At 36.3% G+C, this 6,280-nt stretch overlaps 1 long non-coding RNA gene across 1 annotated transcript; it reads left to right on the top strand.

Annotated features, from left to right (window-relative positions):
• The first annotated feature begins 1,543 nt into the window (after positions 1-1,543).
• LOC121301806 lies at positions 1,544-5,095 on the top strand. Its single transcript, XR_005947651.1, has 3 exons — positions 1,544-1,782; positions 4,498-4,544; positions 4,795-5,095. It is a non-coding gene; the product is annotated as an uncharacterized LOC121301806 (long non-coding RNA).
• Positions 5,096-6,280: the final 1,185 nt, after the last annotated feature.

Here is a 6,280-nt window from a genome sequence, read left to right on the forward strand (position 1 = left end):
AAAAGCTTTGCGTGGAGATGGTTTATAGTAAACATAGCAACACTGTTTTAGTAGTCTAATTAATCTTTTTTTTACGTTTGTTTAGTTTTGAAGCAAATAATGTCCCCATGCTCAAAGCAGCTTGTGTGTTTTTATTCACTAAAATTTGTATTCACTATGCATTTATTCTATTTATGCAGCATCTGTAAATGACATTTTCTAAATGGAGGAATTACAGAAACTTCATAGAAGCTTATCTATCTTTTGACTGATTAAGAGTTTCTTTAAAAACTATGAGCATTAAGCTCGGACTCTGAGAAAAACATCTTAAACATAAGACATAATTTTTTTCCCAACATAACAGCTTAAAAGCTATTAATCCACCAGAGAAAATTGCATATCTCAATAGTGGTACCTTTATCTTCCATCACTACAACTAGTGATTCCAGACTGTAACATGACTCGATGTTTGCCAGGGCTGGGGGGGCTCTCTATCTAAGCGTAGAATTTCCATAGCGGTGGGTAAAATTAAGCCCACAATACACTACTCAGTTATGCAAATTCCCTTTCAGAGATATGGTGCAAATTCTCTTGTCAGAGATATAGTTCAAATCCAGCATGAGGCCATGTCAAATTGTTTTCTTTTTTTTCTTTCGTTTATTATCACTAAAATTGTTAAAAAATATCTTATTTAAAAATCTGAATGTTTTAATGTAATTAAATTAAAATATTTGTTATAAATAAAAGAGTTTAAAATGACAACTGTAGCATATTACACTACGCAACATGAAAAACCTGCTTCCAGAGTCCCAGCATGGGAGTGTCTAAATACCACAACACCTAACCTGTAATAACCAAAAATAGTGAAGCCTTACAGTTGCTGGCAACTCTAATTATTATTTTAGTATGTATTGTACTGTAAATTCTCTTTCGCTTCTCTACAGTGTCTGGTATTCTACAGGCATCTTCACATCTGTCACTGGGTTGTTGTAAACCAAAAAAAAAAAAAGGATAATACAAAGTTATGCAATTTTATTTGAAAACAACAAAGATTAAGTTGATTTCTTTTTAATTGCATTATGTATACAAATACACCAGGAACAAAATAAAGACATTACAGTCCTGTAATGCTGTAATTAAATGCACTCTGCTATAACGGCCCAATTGCAATCCAACTGTGCCAGTTTATTAGCAATAATGCTTTGTGAATATGAACCTAACAGGCTCGATAACATGTGCCTGTTTAGAGTGGAGTATAAATATGTTTTCTATACCTGTGTTGGTCGTGAGAAAATTACTAAACACCAGTCTTTGTAGTACTCATAGAGAAAGAGGAACTGCATTAACCTCATACACATACTTCCTCTTTCTTAAAAATGCTGCTACCATATACCACTACCTTTTTTCATGTGCTTTTTTTTTTGTTGTGTGTTTTCTTTTGTTTTTTGATTGGTTTATATGAAGCAAGCATGTATTCTGCTTCCTATAAAACTGCTTGGAGTTAATAGACGAAAACCGCTGCTAGTTTTACAAGTTGTCCTCACAATATTGTAGCGTGCACGGGGGAGGGCAGCAGAAGGGCTGGTTGGTGATGTAATCACACACGAAGACATAAGCCCAATATATGCTCCTTGCAATGGATCCGGCTCTTTTGTACAGCGGTATCGGAGCTATGCTTTAGCGTGAGAGGTACCGGGTTTGTGCACGCTCTCCATCTGTGTGTGGATTGTCTTGTCCTGTGTGATGCGCCTCCCTGCAAGTTTTTCTACAATATGTCCCAAGGGCCACATTTGCATGATTTAGGTAAGTATGACCAGCGAAAAGCCTTATTTTTGTGTATTGTTATTTGTGGCGCAGACGAAAAGTAGCCGCCATGATCTCTTCCCTTTCAATTCGAAAAAAACCACCAATGACATTACATATGGGATATGCCTGCCCATTGGGTAGGTATTGCTGAGCTCTCTATACCAGAGCTACTGATAGGCCCCTTCCTGGGATGATGCACTCAATCCTGCCCACCGAGGGAATAAAATTGTCATTCAAACGAAGCCATTTCTCTTTTTCCTTCTCAACACGGTATGGTAAGACCTTTGTGTTGAGCTGAGCATGTTGATGTTAAAGAGCTTCTCGAGTCGATAGTATTTCCCTTGCATTTGTGCTGAAAGCTGGCTCGCCGATTTCCCGGAGTCAACGACTTTGAAAAGACCGAGCCTTTTGCCTTTCACCTTTCTGTCTTTCAGCGGCGTCCTCGCTTGCGTGGTGGGCCGCTCTTTGTTATCTGACTATAGGATGTGAACGACTGCCTCTGCAGTCACCCATGAGTGGTTGTCTATTTCTTTCTGAGAGTACACAGTTCCTCCACAGGGCTAGGCCTTGCCATACTCCCACTGTTGAGTGACTCTTTCAGCTGTTCGTAATGACGATGTAAGATGTCTGAGTTTGTCTTTACACCTTAAATTGTGGATTTCCATTCGCACTTTTAGAGGCTCGTTATGGGTTAGTCCTCATTGTCTGGCTAACTTGTTTTATTTGTTCAGATTAGTTAAACCACCCCCTGTTTGGTACGCTGCAATCAGGACTAGTTCAGATGTGCAGGATTTGCTAGATCGCTTTTTAGTCCACTAAATCCAGACTAAGTCACTGGCACGCTGCAGTCCAAGGTCTAAAAGCACGATATTGGTTATTGTTTGTTGTATGTTTGTTTTGATGCACCTGCCCTTTTATTGGTATCAGTGGTTTTGTTTTGTAAAACTGTTTATTTTTATTTTGTTTAAATCTTTTGTTTTATTATTTAATAAAAAGCTGAGTGCCCTTGCCTCTCAGTTTCACCCGCCAGTACTGTCTTGTTTTTTTCCTGGTCTGACGTCACCCTACAGCCATCTCACTCACACGGCTCTACCTTGAGTCTGCTTTGCTCATTTGCATTGTGGTATTGCCCCAAAGTACAGAACCATTATATTATACCACCACTGCCTAACATTTAAAATGATTTGGAGACCTTTATAAAACTGTTTTATGGTACATACAGTAGATGTAGTACACATATTTTAGAGGTATTTAGAAATAGTTTAAAAGAAAATACATTCAATCACAAACGTTTCAAGTATAATTATTGATCTATATCTTCAGAATAGACTTATAGTTGCAATGCTTGTCATTGCATTTAGTATTTCTATTGCATGTTTAATAGATCCCTGACAAACGTATCCATGTGCTCATTTTTCATAATACTGTATTTGTAGTTTTGCGCCCTCCAGTGACAAAGATGTGCTAATTACATTATACTAGTACAGAATACTGCAACAAGGTTACAAATACAAAACTAGGAGTTCCAAGCAACTTTACGTCTTCCAAAGAGTTATTGTGAAATTTAAGCATTTTGATTGGTTGCCATCTATTGGTTGCCGTTCAGTCAGTTGTAGACATCACTACATTTTGGTAGATTGTCTAAGACTTTCCTAAAATCCAATATGGGTGCTAAATATGGGTGGTGAACTCTGACCTTCATATTGTCGATGATATCGCTCCTCATTGGACTGTATATAATAAGTTCTTGAACTGTACAATAACACCAGGTCACTGAGGCAAAGTGGTTAGTAGTGCGCAGGTGTAGAGGTGATGCAGTGTTCTACTGATAACACACAGACAGAATGCACAGTGCAAACAGTTATTTTATTATCTATTTTGCAGTTCGACACGATTCAGTAATAACGCTGGCAGCTACACACCAATGTGTAGTTTGCTCAGCGAAATAATACTGTGCTTCAGTCCCGAAATGATAATTAACAAAGGAATGTACAGGCACAGCTCTGGGTCCTTTTATATATACATAAGAAAGTTTACAAATGAGAGGAGGCCATTCGACACATCTTGCTCGTTTTGTTGTTGGTAGCTTTTTGATTCCAGAATTTCAATAGCAGCTTCTTGAAGGATCCCCCAGGGTGTCAACTTCAATAACATTACTGGGGAGTTGGTTCCAGACCCTCACAATTCTCTGTGTAAAAAAAGTGCCTCCTATTTTTTGTTCTGAATGCCCCTTTGTCTAATTTTCTTTTGTGACCCCTGGTCCTTGTTTCTTTTTTCAGGTCAAAAAAATCCCTTGGGTTGACACTGTCAATACCTTTTAGAATTTTGAATGCTTGAATCATCTCAATAACATTTTAAATCTCTTACAACTGTGTATAGGTAATACAGAATAAGAAAATATGATGATTTCTAATGCTGAAAAGTACATACTAGTATTATTTCTGTTAATTTAACATACCATCCTTTATGTTTGCCAGTTGAAATAATGAAATATAGTATGAAGCAATATTAATCGGTTATTTTAAAACAAAACCATTTGTGTATTTCTGTAAATCATAATGTGATGTAAAACAAATTTACCTTTGCTACCTCTTATGTTTAAACAACATTGTTTAGGTTATTATTATTATTATTATTATTATTATTATTTATTATTATTATTATTATTATTATTATTCTTTTTACACACTGCAATTATTGTTTTTTTAAAAGGTGGGGGTAATCGATTTTCCACCAGTTGCAGCCAGCATGAACGTTCGGTAAGTAGGAACAATTGAGGCTATTTTTCACTTTTAAATAACCCATGCCGATTAACAATACCATTATTATTTATATAATGAATTAATTTTCTTCCTTTGCTTGCTATACGGTTTTGTTTGGACTTACTGTACCCACCTTCTCTTGGTGGTTCATAGGTTCAATCACTAGATCACATTTTTTTTTGTGCCACTTCTATGAATATTAATGAAATTAATGCTGCCCATTAAACCTGTTTAACTCTTTCTACAGGTACCTCTCTGCTGTCAAAAGAACAGTGGAACAAAAAGAAACCCATTTCAAGAAATCTTAAACATTCCTTTCAAAAACCACCTTCTCAAAATAATTGATGTTTATTTAACTGGTAAAGGCCTTTATACAAATACATTATTAATTCCCTCAACTTTTATAAGTCAAAGCCTAAATAATCTGGATTGTGAGGATTCTGAATTGCTACCCAAGCCTCCAAAAGTTGAAAGAAATTAGTGGTGTTTCAATGAAATTCTTATTTCAATGAATTCATCACATTGGATGTTGATTTTAATCAATATGGTTAGGGAAGACAAACAAGATAATAATATAAATAAAAAAAAATGTTATGGATTCCCGAAAGAGGTATGAGGGAAGTCATAAAACAAAATTTCCTCTCTACAAAGGTATCATACATTGCAATATTTAGCTCTAAAAGGGGCAAATAGTTGACATATAATTGAGTGTAGAGTTTGCACACCGATGTGTGGAGAGCATTATACGTAGCTAGCTTATTGTTGCTAGCTTCACAGAACTGTGCTGTACGAAGTCATTTCTTGGCTCAGTTCAGAAAGATCAACACCGATGCCGACTCAGGAACTAACATCTCTGTGCCAATGCCGGCTCAGAAAAAAGGCAACATCTCTGATGCGATGAAAGCTCAGCTCAGGTGAGAAGCAAATAACATCTACCCTGATGCCAGATCAGAACACCATCTGAAACGTGTGTGTGTGTGTGAGGTCACTGATGTATCACATTTGATCTGATTTGTTGCTGTTTGCATTTGATTCCTGAATAAACTATTTTTGATTGACTTTATCTGAAGAAGGTTATTTATTTATTTATTTATTTATTTTAGAAGAATAAATCAAACCTCTTACACCGCATTAATATTAAAGTATAAACAACTAAACAGTATAGTAAGGTAATTTCTCAGTGGACTCTACCTGGAGGTGGAGCTTAACTATATGATGATGAAATTCCCAGCCATGCTGTTTTTTGCCTGGTAACAAGACCCAAGGCTTATGCAGTTATTTGAAATTCTGGTACATTAACTGACAACCCTAATTTCCCTAAAAGAGAAAGTCAAGATTTTCAACTGTATGGAAAACATAATTATATAAAAATACATACATTTTGGGTTGTAGACTACTACTTTATACTACTACAATACAATGAGATAGATACTGCATTTAAAATGTTGCGATATTTCTAGGACTGCACAGTACTGTTTTGTACATGCTGTATGATTGCAATACGATGACACTAGCATTCTTTGTCAGTATTGTTTCAGACCCCAATCCAAATTTAGGAAAAAAAATGAACCATCCCTGGGTTTGTGTAAACAGTGTGCGAAGCTTTACCCTCACCCGAGCCATTACCTTGGGTTCGTGTGCTGAATCTGAACAATTTAGGTAATGGGGTGCGTTCACAGAGCTCATTCGTAGAAATCGTTGGATAAATTAGGCTAGATCTCCATGAACGCGTC

The sequence above is a fragment of the Polyodon spathula genome, chromosome 28 (genome assembly GCF_017654505.1).
Source record: "Polyodon spathula isolate WHYD16114869_AA chromosome 28, ASM1765450v1, whole genome shotgun sequence".
Taxonomy (NCBI): Eukaryota; Metazoa; Chordata; class Actinopteri; order Acipenseriformes; family Polyodontidae; genus Polyodon; species Polyodon spathula.